Here is a 26618-nt window from a genome sequence, read left to right on the forward strand (position 1 = left end):
AACGATTCTGACCCTACGATCCATCCAATGTGCCAATGCGCGTAACCGTAACAGGTGTCGTGCACACGCACGCATGCATCGAAATAGAGATGGCTAGAGAGGGTTAGAGAGACCAGGCAAGGATTAGCACCCCTTCGAGACAGGTGAATTTAACCCGAGACGAGACGAAAAAAAAAAAAAAAATATCCTTGTCCAGGAGATATAATCGTAATCGTGGGTCGAAGGAGGATGGATTCACTTGGATCGAGTAATTTGTTTTTTTTCGTGATTATCGATTGATTAAAAAATTATAGAAAATATCGTTGATTAATTCGTGCAAAAAATTCCAAGAAATTTGCATAGAAGATCCAAGCAAGATATTCAGAAGGTTAATGTTGTTAAAATCACTATGATATATTTATATCAATTTGCAGGGGACCCAAGTTGTCCCATCACGACTCAAGACCTTCGAATTCCCATCAATCTAATTCATTGATTTAATTAAACGACTCCCGATCGACGGGAATCATCTAAGCTAAACGCGTTAATAACCTCACCTCTTTATTTCGTCGTATACTAGACGGCCTCGCTCCGTCGTAAACACCGCCGACGGAGTTTTTATAGCGTTTTTTTCCAACCTGTCAGTGTCGCTCGTTCTGGCCAACTGCTTTTACGGTCCCACGATTTCACCAGCCACTTCATAAAACATCGATTTTCATCGCGCGTGCAACGATATATCGCTTTTCAATTATTGCGTTTTCGGGGTGTGAGCACGGGGAAAGAAAAAGAAGAATAAAAAATAAAGAAAAAAAAGGGAGAAAGAAAGAAAGATCGATAGAAGGGTTGTACCCTTTTATCGACCCCCTCTTCCATCTCCACGAGTGAGAATAGGTTTTCGTGGATAGATTTTTTTTTTTTTTCCACGGGCGAAAATTACGCTGTTTCTCTCGTATGGTGTCTAACACGTCCCACTGTGAGCAGGTATACTATATCCGATCACGGCGATGAGAGAGGGTTGCGTGAAAAAAACGTGGGGTAGCCCTTTGGCTTTAATCCATTACACGACGTATTAATTCATCTTCTGTGATCTCCAGGTAGCGGGCCTTAAAAAAGAAAAAAAAAAAAAAAAAAAAAGAAGGAAAAAAGAGGAGAGAGAGGACGGGCCAAAAAGCCAGAAAACGTGCCACGCACGCGTTCAGGTAGGCCGAAAGGGGTCCGCCACGAGGCTCTCGTAAAAAAGCCGAGTCGTGAGAGGAGAGGAGAGGAAGGAAGAAGGAAAAGGAGAGGAAAAGAAGTGGGAGAGTTGATGGAGACGCGACGAAATTGTACATCGTAAAGTACCTGCTGCTGAAATTGTTTTTTTTCTTTTTCTTCTTTTTTTTATGGTTAAGATTTTTCTTTTTTTTTTTTTTTGGAAGGGAGGGGGGCAATAAAGACGTCGGCTTGGAATTTTTTCCGTCGTGACAAAAATTATGATTATGGCTATTATGACGGGGTTCAACGGGGATAAAGAAAGAACTTGATTATCTCATTAATTTTAATCATCTTGTGTATAATTTTTATCTTAATTGTACGAAAAAAACGCGGTTCTTAAATAATTTTCATCGAGTTTTCAATTCGCATTTGTGACCGATTGAACGTAAAATTAACATTAATGAATTTCGGGTTGATTCGTGTTACTCTTTGAAAAATGTAGAAACAATATTTAGAAATCTATGCGAAAATATTGGATTTCTGAAAAAGATAAAGATCATTTTCCATCTTCGAAAGAGAGGAAGAGAGAGAGAGAGAGAGAGAGAGAGAAAGAAAAAAGAACGGAAGAGGGAATGAAATGGCTCGTGGCAGAAAAGTTGTTTCCGTCGAGCGTAGATAAGCAGAACAATTCCTTCAAATAACACGGGCGAGGGAAAGCTGTGGAATACAGAAGCGGAAAGATATCTAACGTTAAAACTTTAGAACATAGAGAGAGGAGCGTACAGCTGCTCTGCCTCATTCTGGCAGGTTTCATACCTAAATGACCGCCATTGTGGTTACTTGTTTTATCTGGTGCTTCAACCATTTCCTTCCACCATGACTAAGAACACACGATCATTCTCTTCATCACTTCTGCTTATTATTCAAAAGAAATACAATTTTCGTCGATCTGAAATAACAATTGATCGCACAACAATTTACTGATAAAATTGAATTTTAACGATTAAAAAAATTTAACTTTATTTGTTACGAATAATTTCAATACAAAAAAAAAAAAAAAAAGAAAAAATCCGCTCTATCTAAAGAAATTTAAATTTTCTTTAAATCGAAGGAAATACGCGATATAATCGAAACGTTGTACCATATATACACTCACCAGATGCCAAACTCACCCTTCTTTTCACGCAACTCGTTTCACGAGTTCTTCTCTTTCTTCCTCCCTCCTTCCCTAACTTCTTTCGCGTGTTCCAACGCGATTTAATGGCAGCGCACGTACGGTCAGTGGCAAAAGTAACGGCTGGATGGACACCTTTTCTTCTTCAACCCTCTTTTTCGGGTCAGATCGGACCTGGTTACGTATTATAGGCCCTTTACGACTCGGACGTCCACCCTGTCGGGGTCAAGGGGTTGGCCAGCTGGCGTTGGACGGTTGTGCAATCTGCACAACACGGAGGACCCCTCCTTTCTCTGACCATAGACGGCAAGCCTAAAGGGGGCTGTTCGATGGATAGATTGATAGAGAGAGAGAGAGAGAGAGAGGTTGGCAGCCTGTATGATCGGGGGTTGGTTGGCGTCGCCGCTAACGTCGCTCATTGTCCAAGCTCAATGGCCGTCTGTCCACCGCCATTGTTGCGTCTGATTTCGGCCGGGCATGCGAGACACCGAGTCTACGTCGCCCTACAAGATAAACTTATCGCTCACGCTTGCTCGATATGCACGGATCTAACCCATGATCCGTGATTTATGTTGGGAACATTATGCGGCGATATCGAAGGCTCGTCACCTGATTCGTGACCCGATGTTATCCGAAAGATCGGTAATGGATGAGTTACGTTTGGGTTTGATTCGGTTAATTGTTTGTGAATGATCGAATGCATGTATTTAGATATAATTAGATAGTGTTTGGAAAATGAGAATTTATGTATTAAAAAAGATATCTCATATTATCGCTCGAAAATTTTTAAGGCTGTTATTTGGATTTAGAATTTTTATTATTTTCAATCAAACTTTCACCGTGATAAATTGATATAAAATAGAATATATTTAATAATAATTGATATTTCAAGAATCGATTTATAACAAAATTAATAAGGTATTGAATAAAACTAGGAGATTCAGTTTGATTAAAAAATAATTTGTGATGTGATTAAATGTGGAAAATGTAGCAATAGCTTTTTCAACTATATTATATACTATATATAATTTATTTGTAGAAAAATTGCAGTGTCGGACAAGCGAGAATAAAATACTTAATTCGATTCTATATTATTTTTTTTTTTTTTACAGATACCCTGTCAATTTCATCTTTAATTAATATTGCCAACGAACTGTTATTTTTTCCAAAGAAGACATATATAGAAATTGACTATTATCACTCTTCCAATACCAAAAAGATTGTTAATCTTTTTAAAGATGAAAATTTCAAAGGTGCATAAATTTCGCGTGCTCTTGGGAGTAACGGATATACCGTTATAACGGAAAACAAAACGTGTAAAAACAAAACGATGTCGCGAAAGATTGGGCGATGCTCGTCGAGAGCATTTTAAGCAGGCCGAGGACTCATTAGGCAGCCAGCTTCGCACCTTTCCTGCGCGGAGATGACGTTTCCGGTGAGTTACGGGATCTGTGCGTTGATATTTCGGGACGTTTTGAAATTTATGCCTCGGCCCACCAACGGATATATAGGTATTTCTCCAGTGGGCAGGAAACAAGTCACGGCTTCCTACGAGGAATATTCATGTTCAGAAGTAGATTGACGAAGCTATTGTTCATAAAGATTGGAGAAGGCAGGAAATGGAGGGAACTATGGCGGGAATATTAATCAGGAATATTTTTCGAAATTTTCCTTCGAACGATTTTGAAAAAAAAACTCATCGACGAGCTTTGTTTCTTAATTCTCAATTATGCATTTTTTTTTTTTTATAATTAGAAACGCAATTATCCTTGATTAGATTATATGTACAAATATTTTAATTAGATAATTTTCTTCAAAATGTTTAAGCAGATTTATTTTATGATTATTCTTCAACTTTAATTACGAAATTAAATTTGTCTTTAATTAAATATTATCAAAAGATGAATTTTACTATTATATTTTAAATTTTGTACCCGTTTTTTTTTTAATATTCGTTTCTATTTTTGCAAATATTTTATAAAAATATATCTTGTTTTTTAAATGAATTCGTATAATGATTTGATTCGATCAAGGTTTATTTCAATTATATTATCGCGAACAAATTGATCACGTAACGTACACCACCATTTTGAAAAGCAACACCGCCATCGCTGTGATTCAACCCTTGCACAACCCTATCCCTAAAAGGGTCTCTCGTGTTCAGCCACGTCCGCTCACCCCTTTATTCGAAGAAAAAGGCCGCTGTTAATTCGTGCCGCTGTCACAACACGGCCATTCTGCCGTGCATCAATCTGTTCCTTTATTGGCTGAAATCTAGATCGATTTCCATCTAGCTTCGATGTCGTTTGAACAGACAGGGTTAATTAATTACAACACAGCTGTCATACGAAACGTAAATTTAAAAAAAAAAAATTACTTTCAAGAATAAAAATTACATACATTCAATAGAATGATAAACCGTTTGATTAAAATTTATCTTTTTTTTTTCAAGATATAAAATAAAATATTTGAAACATTCCTTGGAAATTCTAAAATTAGATATAATTTAGATATAATTTTTCCTCGAGAAAAAAATGATAAAAGAAATATTAGATCTTATACACAAAGGTGCATAAAGTGTTAAAGTACAATTAATTAAGATGGAAAGATCACACGTTTTAACCGTTATAGAAAGCATAGCCGACATCCCATATATATATATATATATATATATATTCGAAAAAGTAACGTGACTACAGAAGCGAAAGCCGGTTCTCGATTTTCATGTATTATACGTGACACGTGATTCTTACGACAGTTATACACGCGTGTTCTCGAGAATTAATTCTTTGTCGATCTGATTCCGACTTCAGGTTGCACCTGAAGATTCTTTCGTGCACCTTTCTACCTGTCTGCCATATATCGAGACATCTAACAGGTTTCGATAACGTACGAACGTGCGAAGAACATCGTTACATTTTTATGGCTCGTAGAAACGGACGGTGGAAAGGTGATCAATAAGAATTAGTAATAGTCACGTAACTTAGAACCTGTAAATTAACATATTATTATACCTTTTCGTGTAAACTTTTCCAACGAATATTTATTATTCATTTATTTTGCGATTTAAATTCAATTTTTGTATATTTCTTTTTTCTCCCTTTAAAATTCTCAATGTTTTGGCAATTAGAAATTTCAATGCGAAACGTCAGTCAATTTAAGTTCAATTTGAAATTATGTATTGTAAATACATATATTGTATATATTGCTCTAACTCTTACGTTAGAGTTCGTCGTAGAGAAGCGATATTTTATAGCGTATAAGATCGATCGAGTGTTGTTTACGTTCTTCCATTGGTTACTTATAACGTCGTTAAGGTAATAACATTCTCGATTAACATCGTTTCACGTTAATGTCCTCGATATTAACTACATTGGTTTAAAACATTGATGACCGCTTTTTCAACTCCCTTGAACGAAATCAATACAAAATTTCTTATACGTTTTAATATTTTCGAAGCAAAAACATAGAAACACTAGAAATTTATATTATAATTTATGTTTTATAGAAAAATTAATATCAACATATTTCACCAATAATAAGGTAATTAAAATGAACGATTATCTCGAAAATTCATTCAAGAAAAATAGATCGAAAATTTCCTCCTCTATCCCTTATAATATAACCCAATGCCTCGAAGAAGGTCTGAAACGGTGACAAAAATGAGGTAAACCGTCTCATCGGTGCGATTGCCAGCGTGAAGGAGTACGTACATCATCCACGCGTTTTTATACGCGAGCAACGAATCGATGAAAGGATTCGAGAGTGATGGATATATATATATATATATATATTTTCCATCATTGTTCCCGCACGCGCCCAACGTAAAAATAAAAGAGCGCCGTGGCTCGATTCTCTCCAACACCCTATTCCGCTCTTCCTGCGCCCTCCCTGTTAAATTTTCACTTTTTTTTTTTTTTTTTTTTCAGAAAACAGTTCCCCACATCCTCGTTTCCTCCAAACCTCCATCACCCATACACGCAGATGCGTGGTTTTTCCCTTTTTCCAACTTTCGATTCTTCGCTCGATAATCCACCTTCTCCCTCCATCCTTTTTCTCTCTCTCTCTCTCTCTCTCTCTCTTTTTCTAGATTTTCAAGCGCCGTTTGCACGCTTCGTGGAACGACCCTCGCGCGTGTAACGAATCCGCGCTTTTTTCGCTCTTTTTTCCTACCAGAAATATCCAGTTTTTGGGGTGTAGCGTGCGCGCGTGCGCATTGAGACCGTCATACAAGGACCGTCGAGGTGGAGCGAAAGAGACGGATGGAAGAGAGAGGGCCGGATTCGAAGGAAAAAAGTGGTTAAAAATATGTAAACCGACGTGGACGGGATAGATAGCACGTGGAGACGGGAAAATAGGGAGACAATGTGTCATCGGCACGCGCTTGTCTCTTTCTTTCGGGGTTCTTTCCGTGATCCAGCGAAGGCTTTTTATGGAATAGTCGAGGGGAGGATCCTGCAAAGGAGGAAACAGCGAAAGTGTTAAAGTTGACTTTTAATTATGATTGTTATCTGGAATCTGGAAATTATCTCACAGAATGAATTAATCAAATTATTATAATAATTATAATAATAATTAATCAAATTCTTTTTCTCAAGTGTAGTTTTCTTTGATGGATTAATGATAATTTACGAAACGATGGATAATAATAAAGAAAAATTTTTTTTAAAATCTGTTTTTTCTTTTTAAGAACAGACGATTAGCAGCAGCTGTGGATGGAACACGTTCACCAATTGTAACGGAATTAGTGACTGTTACTCGTTACATGAAACGTTACTGGTTAAGGATTAGGGAGGGAATGCCTTAGATCGCTTTAAAGTGACTTTTATAGCGGGGGTGTTCCGGTATTTTTAGCCGTTCGACGGTGGCACGCGCTTTCTTTTCTTTCAATACCGACAAAGCATCTGTCCTCGGTTAACGTCTCTCCCTCACGTGAACATAGTTATACGCACGTATATGGTGGTTTATTGTCTCGATTGAGAAATGGGATTAAGTTACTCGTTTAAAAGGAGAGAAAGCGAATATGAATATCGAGGGAATAAGAAGACTTTATCTTTGTTTGTTAACCTCGTGATATTATTAGTTCGCAAATTTGACGATGATCACGAAGTGAATATTTATTATTGCATTATTTATTAATAAAATGCAAGAAATTCTACTCTACTTGTAGATGGAGCAGCGATTAGACTTATGTATCGGTATCATTATTCAGATAGTTATCCGGCTAAATTTCCACGAGATAAGAGATCGTATTGGAAGAGAGCGATCAGGAAGCCACGAAGGATCGTCCATTAAGGTAAGCCTACCTAACCCTCTCGAGTGGGTTCACGGTTGACGATCGTCCGTCAGACGTTATCCTCGATCGGTAATTGGCGAACTTCAGACGAATAATTTTCATTCATCGGTATATACCAGCCAGTAATTATATGATACATCGGATTCGGCTAATGGGGAACACTCGAAGTCTCGGAGACTCGGTGTAATCGATGACATCGAGCTAATCGATTCACGATGCAAACTCCTCGACGAAACTCCTCGTCCTATTGCCATTCCATTTCTCCTCTTCCTTATTCGATATCGAAATATGAAATAGAATTATTGTTTTAAAATTTATTTTATTTAGAGGAAAAGAGAACGGAAAAAAGAAAAATCAAGAGGAACTCGATTCAGAAAGAATTGGAGAAAAATGGAAAATTTTACGTAACGCAAAGGTTGATCCTTAAAAGTACAATTGAACCGTATCTGTACCTCATACGGAGGATTAATCTCGTAGTAGTCCCTCCTCCTAATATCTCCATTCAAGAAATTTATCTCCTAGAAGCACCATCCATGTGTCAAACAGGGGGTTTGTGGTGTGCAAAAAAGAAAACAGAGAGCCGAGATTCGAACCAGAGATCGTGGGCATATATTACATCGATACTTTTTTCCTCCTCGTCCAAAAGACTTCGTTCACCCTTGTGTACCAAGGTGTGGCCTCGAAGACCCCGTGATGATCATCGTCATCTTGCCTCTGTGGCGAGCCATCAACGCGTGCTAAGCACGAGCTCTTTTTTTCCTTTTTTTTTTTTTTTTTTTTTTTCTATTTTCCACACTCCTTCTCATCGTACCATCGTTCCTCTTTCCACGAGGGGATCCCCAACAACAACGAGACCGCCCCTTGTTTTATCTAAATTCCCTCCCCTGTTACCCACTCGTGGCTCGCCGATCTTTTCGGTCTATTTGGTAACATTTTTTTTCGAAGGGATACGATAATTCAGGTAAAGATGGAACAGTGAGAGAGAGTTTGTGTAAAGAATTTCCATCACTATCTATCGATGCTCCTTTCCTATTGAAACTGTAATTGATGCGCTTTGTATATCATTCGAAAGAGAATTTTTTAATACAATAAATATAAAGAAAAATAAAAATCCTCTAAATTTCTTTTCTCCGCGCAAATCGATTCGAATTCATTCGAAGATTCGTCAAAATCTACCGATATCGTCAATATCAACGTATCCACGATAATACCAACGTCAAATCTTCAGCAAAATTTCTCAAATTTCGCGGATTACTGGCGCGTTTTCGTCACTCGACCTTAGGAGAAAAATGGCCCCCTCCGTACACGCGGTACGCGAAGATAGCCACACCAGGGTGTTCCCCGATATATTTTTATTACCGTGATCGGATCTGGATTGGTCGGACGAACGCACCCTTGCACCCGTCCAACCTCCAACCGGAATCGAATTCGCGCCAGCGGTGCAATAAATCCCCACGAGCGGCTCTATCGTAGATTTATCATAGTCACGCATTCGCGTCTGCTCGACGATAATTGCAGAATCGTTGGTGTCCCTGCATCGCACAGATCGTTGGTCGTGGTTGCGTTTGGGGTGGACGTCACGAGGGTGAGAAAAATAATGATTCCTGGCATTTTTTTTTCAATAGATCGGAGGAGTGAGAGGGGGTTCTTGCGGTTCTTTCTGTCGAGAGAGGAAAAGGTTTGATTCGGCCGATTTATACTGGACGTTCTCTCTCCCTCTCTCTCACTCTTGTGACGGCACGTACAACCGCGATGTCGCACCTGTTCGAATGGAGTTCGAATGGGCATGAAAACAGACTGGAGATGTCGTCTACGATAGATTGGAATCGGGATTTTGGACCTCTCCTTTATTGCTCGTTTGTTTTTATTCGTACTATTGTATTGTAAATATACTTTCGTATATTATCATTTCGTTAAAATGAAAACAAAATAGAGTGTATTGGATCGAATGTATTGCGTCAATGATAAGGAAAAAATTGCAGGTTTGGTAATCTTTGCTTGCCTGATTTGTTGCCGAATTAATCATTAATTTCGTAAGTAAGATACGTTAAATCGATTATTTCAAAGAAATGAATATATTTCATCATGACGATAAGTGTAATAAATTCTCGAATACTGTTTCACTTGATGAACTGTTTATCTCGAAGTGTAAATTAAAATTACGCGAGACGAAATTGCGAGGCAATAAGGATTAAATTAAACTTGCGTCACGGATATATATATTTTCATCTCTGTCACGTAGTAGCACGATTCATAGCGTTTTCTATTTACTCGCGGATACCTCTACTTCCATCGAATTAACTCGCTAGGCTAATAGTCGTGGAAAATAGACCGTGGACCGTAGATTTTCCCGAATGATGTTCGGGTGTAACCCCTCCAGGTTCACGCTGCAATTGTAATGGCTACACCCTCGGTGCAATCAATCGCCAATGTTTCCTGGGGTTGTGGAAACATCGTCTTTATTTCCAAGTGATTCACGTTGATCGCGGGGAACGAAGCGTGAGATTAAACGTTCGAATGACTCGCGTTTGGCTAAATTTTCCTTTGCCTTCGTTAGAGATTATTTCCCTTTGGATCCAATTCGTCCACGGGGATCGACCAATTTGGGGACGTGATTAATTCTGTAACAAAAATAATTCATGTATCGGAAGTCTACTTGTAAGCTTAAATTTATAGGAGATTTATAAATTTGTAGGAGAAAGAATTTTTTTAGAAATTAAATTGTGAAATTTAAATTATTATATGTATCGTAAATTATAAATTTCGTATATAAATATGCGGGATAGGAATAGGATATATTTTAAAATTTAAAAGAAAGCTGTACTAATTTTAAGAATATTTTATATAAAATATACGATATTTCGAAATTTATTAATATTAAATTCTATTTAAGACTGGAGTATTCATTCTTAAGTGTTCATTGTGACATACATGGATTATTTGTGGAGAGTTTCAAAACAAATTTCTTTTTTTTCTTTTAAACATTTGCTTCTATACATCTCGACAAACGTTATATAATCATATAAAATTGCAAAGGTAAAGAAAGAGCATCCGCAGCGTGATTGACATTTAACCAAGAGCGTGATATTCCCATAACACGGCCACCTTGCGAAAACTAGTATTCAAGCAGAGAGTATACGATCGAGAGGGCTTCGCTTCGCGGGAATGACGTATCGAATTTTATGCCAACAGAACTTCCGGTGACACTTTTGTGCTCCAACTCTGCCCGGTTATTCGGCCGACCTTGCCGCAAAACGCGGCAAACGGTTCGGCTGTCGAAAAGCTCATGATCCTCCCGCTGCCAGCCCTTTTGTCGTTGACAAAGGAGTTGACAAAACATGACAATCATAACAGCCATAACTTCTCATAACTGACGTGGGTGGAGCGCGTCCCGGCGACGAGCGTCAGGCCGACAAAGCTTGTGCCTTCGCTACCGAGGCTTTCGTGCTAGACAAACATTATTTTGACAAGTCTTTGGAGAGAAACACTCACCCCCTCTCGGTTTATCGCGGTATTACGAAAGAATTATGCGTTGGCCGTAGAAATTCTTCGAGATCCTTCCGTTGGAAATGGAAATGGAAGCTTGAAGAAGGGGAATTTTCGCGTGAGAAATGAATCGTTTGTGAATGAGAAATATTTTTCTTTTTTGATAGATTGATCTTAAGACCAGTTCTGAGATTATATTCAATACAGTAAACGTATATACTTTCTAGTCTATGATATATGAATTTTTGTAAAAAAGATAAAAAAGAATTTTCTTACGTATCTGATGTTTCTTTATAAGTAGAGTGTCATCCTCAGTATACACAACCATTTTGGATTTCCCTTCTATTTTTCGCCATTTTATTCATCGAAAATCAATATCTCATTTTTTGACTCTGCGAATGGTAAAAAAATCAATTTACTTTCATATAAGTTATAGATATACGAATGATAGAAATTTTATTAAAAAAAAAATATATATATATATATTTCATATGCATCGAATAAATAATTCTAGTTTCTTTAAGCCTTCAAACTTAATCTTAAAAATAGATGGACGCGCGCCATCTACGTGAAGCGTCGATCGAAGCTAGGTCCGAGTGAAAGGTCCGAGTGGACACCTTAAAAGGTTTCTTTACGAGGTCGTAACGAGGATCACGATGCCCGTTCGTACGGGCGTTCGTAATCATAAAGCGCGGCGTTACGTCCTAGGAAAAGCAAAAACCACACATTTCCTCTTCTTCTTCTTCTTCTTCTCTTCCCTCTTAGAATTCATTCTCTTCTCGTTTCCTCCTCTTTTTGTTCCTACATAAAATATTTTTAATACAATGGATGGACAGGGGGATGGACTCTCCGCGAAATGGAATCTTCCAATGCTCCTTTTGATAGGAAGGTCATTACTCCTCGATGCGGTAACGAGATTCGTGGAACGGTTTGATATTTCCAATCGATGACATAACATCGAGGATGATATCTATGCTACTGCTGTTTTATTGCTGTTCGAAACGATCGAAAGGGTGTACGGGGTGAATACTTCCCTTTTTTTTCTTTTTCTCCAAAGACCAGTCGAAGTTTTCGTTCTCTTTCTTTATATGGCGGTGATGATTGGGCCTTCAGGGACATAATAAATGACTCTTCTTCTCTGTTTTATAGACGTCGAATTGTTATTGCTCATAAACATGTACACACGTATTTTTCTTTGAATTTATTTTTCTTTTTTCTCTTTATTGTATCTCTTCCTAGCGTGATTAAAATACAATAAAATAGAATAAAGTTCTTAATATATCTTATATATAAATGCACATTTGCTGATCTCTTCCTTAAACCAACCTTAAAAATTCCGTCAAGAAATTTTATTCTTCAACATTCACATCGATCAAACGGAACGTTTAACACCGGCCTCATCCCGATTCTTAGGCCTTGTATAAAATTATTATACAGAGAGCGAAGTTACACCAACTTCTATCTCCTCGTCCTTTGTCCCATCAATCTTTCAAGCACCTTCCATTATGATTCGTTTTCTTAATAACGAGTTTCGCTTCGCATTTTTCCCCCTTCCCTCCACCTTTCTCCCTCTCCTCCGCCACCTTTAGCCCGCCAAGAAGTCGTTTTATCAAAGGATAATGCGATCTGTCCTACACTTTTCGTCGCTTCTTTTTCCTTTCGCATGGAAACTACGCTTTCCAAGGTTCCATACCTAAGCCGGTCACGTTAAAAGTTAACCGTTTTACCAGTCCGTAAGAGGGCCATTTACGGTCTGAATTATATATTTTCGAATGACTCTTCGTCCCTTTGACGAGTCCACCGTATTTGCATGCTTCTCGTTCGAGGTGTGCGGACGAAGGGATCCTACGAACCAAAACTGAAAAACGTTAAAATGCGGTTTATGACTTTATGCTTTTCGTATTTTAGCGATATTTGGAACAATGAGGGCCCAATACTGACCTAACTGTCTTTTCGGTACTTGTACTTTCACCCCCGTGTTCAATGCGATTCTGTTCTTTACCGGTGGATTGGCCGGTTTTCAAAAATTCGGTGCACGCATAAAATATTTCCTAAAGAAAGAAATTTCTTTTCTCTCGTTTGTTTAACCAAAAAGGAAGGACTCGAAACATGGAGAAAAAGAGAGAGAGAGAGAGAGTCTTCAATATGGTGAAACTTTGGGTTGTTTCAATTTTTAAGAAATTTTTAAATATTTTATTCCTTTTGTTTCTTTTTTCTTTATTACGATTATCATTTATTTCTTTGCAAATATCAAAATTGATATCAAAAATTATGATCAAAATTTATATAGCAATGGTCTCTATCACGCTATAATTTCTCCAGATTTTTTATTTAACATTTTATTACGATATCTTTTTTAAATCTTTACAAGATTTATAAAACATTAGAATTGTTTCCACAATATTGATCGATTCTCGATACAAATCCCATCTTCATTCCGAGTGTCGAAATATGCAAACAAGCCATATCGCGTCGATGGGTGATATTCCATGTTCGTATTCTGTTTTCCGATTTCCACGACAGAAGCAACAAATCACTGGAGTAATTCCCATAGAAATGGTCAAAGGTATGCAAAGGAAAAAGAAACGGGACTGCTCCAGATTTTCACGGGTATTATGGAAAACAGAAAAAGGTCCACGATGTATCAACTGGTGTCTAGAAAATTGTCGCATGGTTTAACATTTTTCTGGAGTATGAAGGTCGACTTTAAAAACTATTGCTTCCATTCTAGAGAAAATCTCTTTGTTCTTTCGTAGAAGTTGACACGATACCGATCTCCAGTTGAACTGAAAAACCAGAAATTAAATTGTAACGATAAATTGAATTTTTGACAAAAATTAAATTATTTGTTTGAAAAATGTATATTCTATAGATTCTTTTTCAGTGATGGGCAAAATTTAATAGTTGAATAAAGTTATTTTCATAAGTTACTTCAATAATTTATTGTTCAAAACATAATAATAATTGCGAATAATTGTAATGTCAAATAGTTGAGGTTATGTGAAAAGTGAATTAAGCATAATAGCTATGAATAAATTATTTAAGTCATTTTAATAAGTAATTATTTAAATAGTAATTATTAAAGTAATTTTATTCGAGATTTAATTACTTTTTCAATGGGTTAATGTCCAATTTTGTTCTTTCTTCATTCTTTTATTTTTAATTTTTTAGACAAAACATCGATTTATTGATTGATTATACTTCGATTTAAAATATAAATTTCTATGAATTATCGAATTGCACATCTTTTTACCATGAAGATGAAAATTTCTCTTGTTAGACAATTTGAAACACAAAAAATGCTCGCTATTTTATTTTATTAGTTTTGAATTTTATTAGCTTGATTTTGAGAAGTGCAGAATATTAATCTGTGCAATCATGCGCTTCGAATATGATACAGCAAATTTATAAAAAGATTTATATAAGAATATAAATTTATAAATCTAACCTTGTACTAATTTACAACAAAAAAAAATTACCTCATAATTATTTCGTTTCAAAATCGTTGATTTAGTGATTGATTATATTTCGATTTTATAAATTTTTATAAATTATCGAATTGCACATTTTTTCGCCACAAAGACGAAAATTTCTCGCATATAATATATATCTCGTTAGATGATTTGAAACACAAAAAATATTAAATAATCGCTATTTTATTTTATTATTTTTGAACTTGATCCTGAGAAGTATTGAATAACACAATCTATGCAATAATATATGCACAATTCACATAAAAAATTTATCAATCTAACTGCGCATTAATTTATAACAAAGAAAAATAACCTCGTAGCTTCGTTTCAAAGTACACTGCGCACATCTAAAGCGCATCTAACAGAGACGCAAATGTTACTTCGTCTTCTTTTTGCGAACGAACATAGCATCGTACATCGAAAGATTCGGTATTTACGTACGGAAGAAGATCAGATCTCGAAATCAGTTGTGAGACTAGAAATACGTGGAACGAGTTCATCCAAAGTATATACATTTCGGATACCTCGCGAGTTTTCTCGATGATCCTATACAAGCAACGCGTGTTCCTGAAGGTGGTGGGATATCTTCGTAAGCCGTAAGCCAAACAGGACTAGCCGGTAAACCACTCGGGGTCGCACGTTATCTGTTTGCAAGCGAACCCACGAGTATAAAGCGTGGCCCGAGCTGGTGCGTGCGTCTTTTCGAAACGATAATATTGCGACAACGGTGCACAATATTTGCACCCTTCGTCATTTCATCTTCTCTTCGTCCCTTTCTCGTAAGAGAAATCACCGAGCATACGTCTATCTAGACCGAGCAAAACATTGACAGGAATTACGCGTGTACGTGTGAAAATCCCTTAATCTTTGAAAGTTTTTGGTTGAAATAGGATTAAGATGGATATTAACCGTGAAATTCGAGGCGGAAATGGATCGAAGACGATGAGTGTTGCAGGAAGTTATATTGAGAATGTCAAAGACAGAGATCAATGTACTTTGTCAAAAGGTTTTTTTTGCTAAATCCTTAGGTCAGCTTAGTATTGACCAGGTACTTAAAAGCTAGTTCTAATGTCTACTAGTCATAATTTATTATTTATAGGCATATAAAAAGAAATATCTTTGGAATCAACTATTGATGTATAGTCAAATTACTTGGAAGGTAAGACGTTAACAACTGAGAAACTAAAATTTTTTTTTTTATTAATAATTAAGTTTTTCCATTAACAATTTGAAAATGCTCGAAAATGTTGTATTTTAAGCCTGTTTCTAAAACCACTCGTTTTAAATTTCGTGTTGATCGGTGTCTTTTCGAAGTATAGGTTAAGATTTCATAATAATACGAATATTATATTTATATATTATATTGTTGTTATATTATATCTAATTCCAAATTTGTACCATCATATATTTACAAAAAAATATTATCTGATATATCCATCAAAAAAAAAAAAGATTTACAAGATTGATGAAAATTTGAAAAACAATAGAATTGTGCGGTTAATGAAATTTACTTGTTAATCCTATTTTTATGAAAGCTGATACCATATTACAGCACAAAAATAACGGTGGCAAAAACATTTTTCTATATTTTTCTATGGTGGACAATAGAAAATCATAAATCCGTTGGAATCCTATGCTTGATTTTTATGACAAGTTCCTCCAAAGTTCTTGTCGAAAATTAAAAATGGAGCGGTTTTTGCCACAATCTAGCTTAATGCTTTTAAAATGAATAGATTCAAAAATAACTTTTTTGTTTTTTTTTTATTAAATGATTATAAAAATGGGAAAAAATTTATAAGCAATATTATTTGTAACGTGTTACAAAATTGAATGGAGTGTTATAGAATAATTTTATGTATAAAAATAAATCGAAAAAAAAAATATTTTTTTTTCATTTGAGATTTTATTTTCGACAAAATTGAAAAATTTTATTTTTTTTTTTCACATAATGCCATTCTATTCCACGTATTATTATATATATATTTTCTATGACGATTTAATTTTTTTCCATCCTAAAATCGATTCATATTCATTAATCTTTTATAAAAAAATTTTAAAGTTCAATCCTTGGAATGGTTAACACTCATCTCTAATATAATTTTCTTTATTAATTATGGATACATAATACACTACATAATTACATTACATAATTACAAATGAAAATAAGCGTAGGAATATTTCTTTTTCTTCATCATTGGCTAAATAATGCAATACATTAAACAATATTGCTTCGAATCTTCAAGTGATAAATAGATAAATAAATTTTCACGCAATTTTTTTAAAATAAAATAAAATAAAGTTCAATTATTGAAAAATAATGTAATTCAACTAACCTAAAATATCCTATTAAATAAAAACTAAATGATAATCAATGCAATCTATTATTTTGACTTCTGCATATATTGTCGAGTATTGTTAATTTGAAATTTCTGAACACGAATTTGCATTGTAGTTAGCTTTCTTGAATTGTCGATCAAAAAGTAGTCAATCCAAATCCACTTTCGACTCATACTTAAATTATAAACATTAAATGTTATTTATATTGACTTGAATGAGCAACAATATATACTTCTGGCATACAATAATATTAGTGTAATCCTTGAATATAATTTCAATGAGATATTGATATATTATAAATAATTTCTTCATTGTTAAAATCGAAAATTCATCGTTTGGAAAATTCAAAAAAAAAAAAAAATTCAGATATCAAGATTAAGAATTTTATAATGTTAAAGACTTACTTATTAAAAATATTATTTCAAATATTATTTCAAATATAAAAATTTTCACAAAGGAAATTAATCTTTTAAAAATCTTTGTAGGTTACAAAATACCAATAATCATTCGATGATCAGTTAGCGATCTCCCTATTGGATAAGCAAAAATGAACAGATTTCCCTGCACGAAGTTGAAACGGTTTAGTAATCCTTTAACATTCCCCGAGTCATGTTCCGGTTTTGTTCGCCGTCTCCGGGGACATGACGCAGTCCCGTGGGAGAGGCTTAAAGAGTTGCAAAGCTCCATTCCTCTCGACACACGGAAAACCATTTCTGAGATCGGATTCTTTTCCTGAAAGATGGTACAAAAATTCGCTGGAATCGAAATTCGTGGATTCATGTAGGAATGCTTGTAAGTATGTCCTCAAAATTTATTCAGGATATCCTGTTTACGGGAAAATCTTGTGCAAATTTAAAAATACAATTCGTATAATAAAAATATTTTCGAATAACGAAATATTTGTGACACAATTATTAAAAGATGAAGAAGATTTTATTCCAATTTTATTCCACTATTATTCCAAGATTTATTTTATTTTTCAATATAATGTCACAATTTTGTATTTTCTTATATATTAAAATTATTTTATTCTGCATCATTTTCATTTTTCATTTTTAATTTTACACATTTCTCAATATTTTCCACTTTTTCATTGTATACGTTTTTCATAACTGTAAAATTAAACAAAATAATGCATAATTAATGCATAATAATCAATAATAAAAAGATACACAGAATACACAGCAGAAATGTTAAATATAAAATTCATATTGAAATTGATATTTTCTCCTTTATTTTTTTCCTTCATATTTTCAATATAATATTTTCAAATTTGATAAAAATAATTATATTATAATAAAGCTATAAAACTATCGTAATTTATATTAGATAGGACTTAAAGAGGATTTAAGAAAACTAGATATAAGAATTATGTCTAAACTACTATCGGGAGAATCTGAATAATGGAATATTTCAAAACCATTAAAGGAGCAAAAACAAATAAATAACATAGAAGATATGAATTGGAATACCTGTATGTAAATAATGTTTGTATAAATCTGTCTTCATTTTCAGAATAATAAAAACTTTTCGAATAGAATGTTTGTCTGTCTACTTAATTATGTTTTCAAATTTTACGATTGGTGATATCAGCTGGTAATGAATAATAACAGGTAAAATGGCAATAATAAATGACAAAGGACGACACAACAATTTTTCCACCGTAGAAACAACATCGCCCTCATCATGTGGTATAATCACTGTCTACCCTTTACCTGTGATCAATGGAAATCTACAAGATTTTGTATATACCTGGATATACGAACGGGTTTATCTGTTCAAAATGTGGACAAAAAACGGGGAAAAAGACTGACAATGGATTAGAACTATGAAAAGATTAGCAGCAAATTTTTGGATAGAAAAGAAAGAATTCTTATACTTAGTTAGATGGAAATATTTCTAGTTTGGCACTTGCGTTAATAGAGATATTTTATTATGTTATAAATAAAGTATATCGAACTTTTTTTTAAATTTTATTGTTCATTTATTAAAAATAATAAATATTTTGGAATACAAATCAGTAAGTTTAATAAATATATAAAAATAGTTTATTCGAAAAAAATTAACAGACTTTTGGGTTTTTTTTTTAATTCTTTAACTTGAGATTATGGAACTTCAGATAACTCCAGATATATTATACAGAAATTAAGTAAAAATTTTTACTAATTTTAAAAATCTTAAATCGTTTTATAATTTTAAACATTCCATAACAAGATACAAAAAGAAAAAATCTTGAAATACTCCTTTTAAATCTCATTAGTCAAAATGGAATAATAAATTTGAAATTTTAAAAAATTTGTTAAATTGAACCAGTATAATGCTTTTACATTGATAAATATCTTGTTAAACCGGATCTAGCATACTCGTTAACGTTTATGAATTGTTTATTTTAATTTTTCCTTACAATCAAAATTCTTTTTATATTTCTACAAATTCATTTAAATAGATAATGAATAGATAATAGATAAAAAAAAAAAAAAAAGAAAGAAAAATTTCTCTAATGTTGATCATAATAGATCCATTTTGAAATAGCTTTGAATTTAGTTTTTGTATGAGGAGCAGATTTAAAAAAAAAAAAAAAAAAAAAAAATAGCGTATTATTATGCCCACAAACGATTATTCGGACAAGAAATTTGATATTTGGACTTCTTATAGATGGGTCGACCAGTTTCTCAGTATTTACGCAATCGTTGCCCAGTTTTTACCTCGTCGAAAGGCGAGGGAAAGGCCGGAAAAGCTCGTTTCATTCCGTCACCAAGAAATGGTCAAGTAGGACGTGGGTTGAGTAATATTATATTTGTTAATTGTGAAATATAATCCTGAGGTCCAGCTGAATTCTACCTGTGTGACGTGGGAAGTCGGTTTTCGATTTTCCAGATGTAATCTCGATGCGGATTTCGATCATCGATATTTCTGATAGTATCATGTCTTGGACAAGGTATTTATAAAAATACTTCACAAAGCAAAGATCATTTCTGCAAAATGAAAAAATATAAATCACTTCTGTATAACATTATACACATATTTTCTTGTACTATTTTCTATGTATTATATATTTTGTACATATAATGAAATTAATTATAAGAATGTTAGATTCTTATTAATTAATTTACAAATCAGAAGAAATTTCCGAATTTTTTGTTGATTTTATTTTAAATTTATCCAAAAGAAAATCCTTAAACAATTCTTAATTTCATAAAAATATTTTGTGGAAAAATCGAAAACGTGAAAAACCAGATGAATACACGCATATGTTGCTCAAGTTCGACACTGTGGTCCATAACCGGATATGAGTGGACGGTGCACGCAACAGTTTCCCTTGAAAATAACATGTTCAGGGTGCATCGCTCACCGGCTCATCGATGTTTTGCAACCCGAAGCGTGGGAACATCGATCGCCACGGTTCACCCCCATTTTTACCTGTTCCAGGGATTTGCCAGAAGATGAAATACTATCTAGACACCGAGGGATGAAATTAGGCAGCTTAGCATTCAGAATGGACAGGGGCCTTTCAGCCGGTTTCCAATCATTTTCAAAACGTAATTCTTTCCTCCACCGGACCGGCGATCGTTCCTCCTAACGTTTTCGTAAAGGGTATTTCGAATGGATCGCATTATTACCAAGCTTCTCGATACATAAAACGTTGTCCTGTAATAGGATTTTCATCGATCTCGAAGGGGAAACGGATCTCGAAAAACATCGACGGAGATCCGCGATTAATCTGTGAAGTCATTCGTCTGTTCAGGAGTAGCTGGAAAATGGAGAGAACTTGTTATTAAAGATATATAAAAGATTCGTGGAATTTTTTTTTTCGGACAACTGAAATCGATATTGATCATTATTTCATCCGACTAGCTTTGCATGGAACTAATAATAGAATCAATTTACAATAAAAGTTAGAAAATATAAAAATTATTTATATTTTTTGAAAGGCAATTGATTCTTAGATAAAGTTTTTATAATTAATGTAATAATCTGTTAGAAAAATGTAGACATTAGAGAATCAATGATATTTCTAGATATCATTTTGGGATATAAATTAGATGGTAAAATGTAAATTAAAAAATTTATAAATCAAAATTTTCAATATAAATACACAACATAATTTACCTAAATTCATTATTGAATTCCAAATAATAGGACTGTCACTACACCAGAGAAGATCTATCCATCACAATCTCCATTTCATGGGGGTGAAGATTTAATAAAAGATTGGCGTAACCCTTTACCATTCTCAGGTAAACGAAGAGATGCGTGGCCTCTTATGTAAACGTCCATTCAAATATCGATTCCGATCGTGTTACCTGGCTCGACCTGGGAAACTGTGAAATGTCCATTGAGGGATGCAATTTTAAGGGGAAAAAGGATGGACCACGGTGTGTGCATACGCGTAAACCGTGGGATCGATCCTCGAACTCACTCCTTTCGGAATGCACGTTGATCGTTGCGCCAAGAATCGTCCATATTTGAATAGATGAAAATCCAACCGTGGGAGTGTATAAGTGATCGGGAATTTCGTAACATAGCTGAAAACTGAATCTTCTGGTATTGCAGATCACCTGCGTGGCGAACCAGGTATACATAAGTGCAGGATGACACGGTGGATGTGTCAACCGGACTGTGGGAATCGTATTCCTTTTTTCTGAACCATTATGACCATGATTATGTATATCGTTGTATGTGGAAGAATCTGAATTGATCCAGCTGAAAGTGAAATAACTTTTTCTTTTTATTTTCTTTTGAAAGTCGGTGAAAAGGGAAAAGATGGAATGGCAAATTCTATGATATATATAAGTGCATAGGATGTTGATGGATTTTAAGTATTGATTTCTATTATTTAAGAAAATTTGGATGATTGCAGAAATATGTAAAAAATGGATTTTTTTTTAAATAATATACATATTTTTCTTGATATTATTCTAAAACTCACCATTAGTGAATTTTCATTGTTTGTAATTGGAATAATTGTATGAAAAGAGTTAATCTTATTATTATTACATATTATAAATTGTTTAAAATTTAATCTAAATTAATAATAATCGTTTTTTTGTTCCAATATCAATCCAATGAAATTTCAATTTCAGTTTTTACACTGAAGTATCATTCATATCAAAAAGATTGATAAGAATTAAAAAAAAAAAACTATATTAAAAGGGCATTTCTTGTATTAATTTTGAAATTTTCACCTGGTTATTTATTTTCTTTTCATGTTCTCGGCTTCCGTAGTGATGCTTTTTCATCTGTACAGTGTCATTCGATACTATTTACATTTGACCACTTAAGGATAGAGGCAGTAAACGATCTTCGATTCAACAATGCTCGAATTAAAATCAAGGGATGTTCCTGATTTTAAAAATAGTACATTCGATAGTCGGACACTGCAAAGTTTCACACGAGGCGTCATGGGGTACAGAATCTGCTTTTACCCTCTCAATGTCCATCCGGTCACTTGCTTTTGTATCTAAATTTGTATTTTCTCAGGAAAAAGACATATCCAATATTTCTTTGAGATTAGATCAACTTTCTTTCTTTTAGAGAACTGTAAAAAAAGAGAAAATAAAAGAAATTTTAGAATCTTATTGAAGAATTAAATTCTAATAATTTTATTTGAAATGAAAAGTTTATTTTTACCAAGTTCACTATTTAATTAAATACATAAAAATTAAAGAATATGTACTTTCATTTATGAAAATGAAGATATAATAAAGATTACCATAATCACGTTATGAAATGCACAAGAAAATAAAAAAATGCTTGGCAATTTTCAATATGGGTCAACATCCGAGTTTAAGTACAGAGAGTAAATATCGCTCAAGTAAGAAATTACCAATAAACGAGCAATCCTTGTCTCCTTTTTATATTATCTCATTATCGACGCGTGAGATGATAGTCGAAGGATTTTTACAACCTCGGATAGGATAGAGAGATCGTAAGATTTTACGAAGAGGTTTCATCCTCTCTCATGAGGGGGATGGTTTAACATGTAGCCTGTCACGGAAGGAACAAACCACATTTCGCCCTAAGTAAACAGCCATAGAGGTTCGCATTATGCAACCTGATGTGACCGGACCATAGATATTTCCTTTCGCTTCTCGAGTACCAATATACTCTTTTTTTTTCTTCTTTCTTTTTTCCTCTCTTCTTTTCTTTACACGAAAATTGCGGATATTCATTGGTTACGTCCGGATATGTTTTCCAAGCCTCGTCCCTTCCTTCTGTAACACTATACGAGAGGAAAAGCAAACAAGAGATTATTGGAAAAATCGCGACGATTTTTATTAATATTAATAACCTTGAAAGCTTTTTAATAAAATTCAAAAGATATAAATCTAAATAATTACTTTGATTAAAATTTTGTATCTTGACCAAACATAAAAATCAAATATCAAATCAACAAAACACGTATATCATCATTAGTAATAGCTTAGGGACATTGACCGGAACTGTTTCGTTTTGCATTTCGTGCACGAGGGCGTTTATTTCCGCAAATGGACGATTCATCCTCTTCCGTCGACAATACCATATGCATTAGAAAGTACGAATAATATTGTTCGTCCTTTGTTAATATTAATACTCTATGATCGCTATTTAAACTCTCACGCCCTCAAAGATGATCAATGGTAGACCTGAAATCAAGCGAGGTAAATAATTAAACATATAATGATGTATCTGATGTTATATACTGTGAAGAGGAAATCGTTAATAAGTGTGCTTTCGAATGATTGAAATTAATGTAATTTACGAAAGAAAAAAAAAAAGGGTTCCTTTTGATGGATGGTTCTCGACCAGGTCGTCATCATTAATTCAATCCTTTCTCGACATGCTCGATCAGAAAAGGTCAGACGATTAATATGATACGTTTTAATTAAAATGTAGAGATATATTGTGACGAGATGGATAGATATGCTGATTAACATAGTATAATACGTTTAATGACCGGTAACGGAATAACAGTCTCATGGATATTATTTATCGTTAAACACATCAAATAGATTGATACTTTTCTATTGTCTTTCCATAATGTATTATAATATTTGTTTCTTCATTATGATGAATTATTATCTTTGTGAATGATTGAGTATATATATATTCCTTTTGAAGCATAAATTTATTGGAATCATAAATAATAATTATTTTCCATTATCAAAAATGTTGTATAGAAAATATATGTATTAATTTTCCTAATTTTCCTAACAAAGTGGCAAATTATACATCTTTATATAATTATCAACTCCGAGTCAAAATTTTTTTCAATTCTTGCAAATTGAAGATCTTCCATTCACATTCTAAAAATTCCTCAAAGACGGTTCTTGAAATTTCTCATGTGTTACTCAACAACAACGAGTAACTCGTTATCGAAACAGCACATCCACATTCGAAGAGTTCGCGTACTCCTTTCTTGTAACAAACATTCCTGAAGGAATGTTCTGTTTCTACGATTACCCTTCTAGTTTATGAGCAAGTTACGCTTGAAAATGGTCCGCGTGGCTTTTTCTCCTCCTCTTTTTTGAATGCCTCAAGAGAAGTTGGCGATAGTCGGACGAGTGTGGATAAGGTTTATCGTGGTGTACGGCCGTGTACGGTTGGAAACACGGCGGTTACTCGCGCGCGAGTAACGCGCTGTTACTCACTCCCCTCGTAAAGTATACAGATAACGGGTAACTTTAGTCGCGGCTACAGAGGTGATTTAAATGGCCACTTTGCCTAATTGCGTTATGTTTACGAGCCACGGAAATCGTAGGCCGGCCTGATAGCAGTGTCGCGGAAGCAAGAAAACGCAATGCATGCACTTCTTGGAGACATTTTATAATGCTGCAGTACTGATGGCCGCAGATTTTGGTATTTTTTTTTTTTCTTTCGAAGAGGAAGTCTTGCTGTGATGTGTTTTTTTAAGATAATGTTGCGTTGTTTTATCTGTGAAGAAGTTTTGTTGTATTTTTAAAAGAAGCTCAGGATATATAAACTTTGGTGATAGGCTTATGCTACATTGTTGATGATTGCAAATTTTGATATTTTTTTTACTTTTGAAGAGAAAGTATTATTGTAATTTTTCAAGATAAAAAACTATTTTTGTTTATGAATATTTTTTTAAATTATAAACAATTTTCAATAACTATTTCAATAATTATCTTATTTTCATTTAAATATTGAAAAATAATTAACCTGATTGATTTCTTTTTTCCATTTTTGTATTTACGTCGTTATTTGCTCAAGGCTGATTTAAACGAGCACTGATGGCATGTGTTCATGGGAATATATTTTAATTATCACTTCTATCCTTGTTTCAATCTCGTTGAAGAGATATATCGAAAGGCGTGTAGGCAAAAGAGGCAGGTGCCGCTTCTTGAATTTTAAGATGGTCTATTGGCTCTCGATCTGCTTCAACCTGTTATTTTAAAACAGATAATAGATATTAATTCGATTTAGTTTTCAAGTATATTATTTAATTCTTTAATGAATCAATATATCGTAATGACTGAATCATTTCATTGTGTATTGTAATTTTATTATATTTCAATATAAGCAACAAAATTATTAAATATAGTAATTATTGCAACCATATTTGTATATTTGAATTTTTATTCAAAAATTATCAATCTTTCTTTTTTTTCTTATTAGCATTAAATAATATATGACAAATAAATTTATTCAAATTTATTCAAATATTATTACATAAATTATATATATAAATTTTTAAAAAAAACTTTTACAATACAAACAATTTAAACAAGATTAAAAATTTCATACAAATATGCAACGATCATTCAAAATGGCGGTCGAAATAAGATTTGAGAATAAGAAATTGAAAGATCGGTAAAGAGGTGGAAAGAAAAGAAAAAGAAAAAAGCGAAAAAGAAAAGATAATTATAAAGGTTCAGAGGGCTGTAAGGGCAGCTGTGCTTACTCTCACCTGGCTCTTTCTCTGCACCATCGGCGACATCGTAGTCCGGAAGATACGGTGAAGAACCAATAACTCGAAGCTTGTTCCAAGAGATACCCGAAGAACACACAAATACTTAACGATGAGATAATTTTCTCAGGTTATTGTTTGTGTTTTTTTATCATAGCCATAGTTCGTTCATGTATATCTTTGATAAGGAAACATTCACTCTAGACACTTTTTTGTAAAACACTTTTTTTTAGACAATACAATTATTTTTTCCTATTGTCTACAATAATAATATTTTTTTCTTTCGTTGAATTCATAACTGAAAATTCATAAACGAAATTCTTTATAAAAAGTCTATCATTTCAAATTATATAAAGATCAGGAAATTCTTTTTTTCTAGTTATTTATAGTTTTCTGTGTGGCGTCTACCGAATGTCGACGTTAATAACATGGTCATATAAATCATTGGTTTTTCAGAATTTATCGGTATATACGACAGACGGGGCTGATGCATTTATCGCCTAATTAATCGGATTATCCGAATGACATGCGCCGGCATTTTAGTAGCGTTGCACATCTGCGAAATTGAAACAATAAATAGATCGATGCAGCTGTTTCAAAAAAAAAAAAAAAAAGATAAAAACTACACTTGAAGAAGAAAAAACGATGTATTTATTATTTGATGAAATTACTTTATTATCTTTACTCTTCTCGAGTGCCAATCAATGCGTAATTTAATTCTTTAACCTCGAATAATGTGGAAATTGTATTCTACATATTTTATTAATT

At 33.8% G+C, this 26618-nt stretch overlaps 1 long non-coding RNA gene across 1 annotated transcript; it reads right to left on the reverse strand.

Moving 5' to 3' along the window:
• Window positions 1-24232: 24232 nt before the first annotated feature.
• LOC122719365 lies at window positions 24233-26122 on the reverse strand. Its single transcript, XR_006347570.1, has 3 exons — window positions 25851-26122; window positions 25103-25325; window positions 24233-24853 (listed from the first exon to the last, which is right to left on the reverse strand). It is a non-coding gene; the product is annotated as an uncharacterized LOC122719365 (long non-coding RNA).
• Window positions 26123-26618: the final 496 nt, after the last annotated feature.

The sequence above is a fragment of the Apis laboriosa genome, unplaced genomic scaffold, assembly GCF_014066325.1.
Source record: "Apis laboriosa isolate Shangri-la unplaced genomic scaffold, ASM1406632v1 scaffold74_cov149, whole genome shotgun sequence".
In the NCBI taxonomy this organism is placed as follows: Eukaryota; Metazoa; Arthropoda; class Insecta; order Hymenoptera; family Apidae; genus Apis; species Apis laboriosa.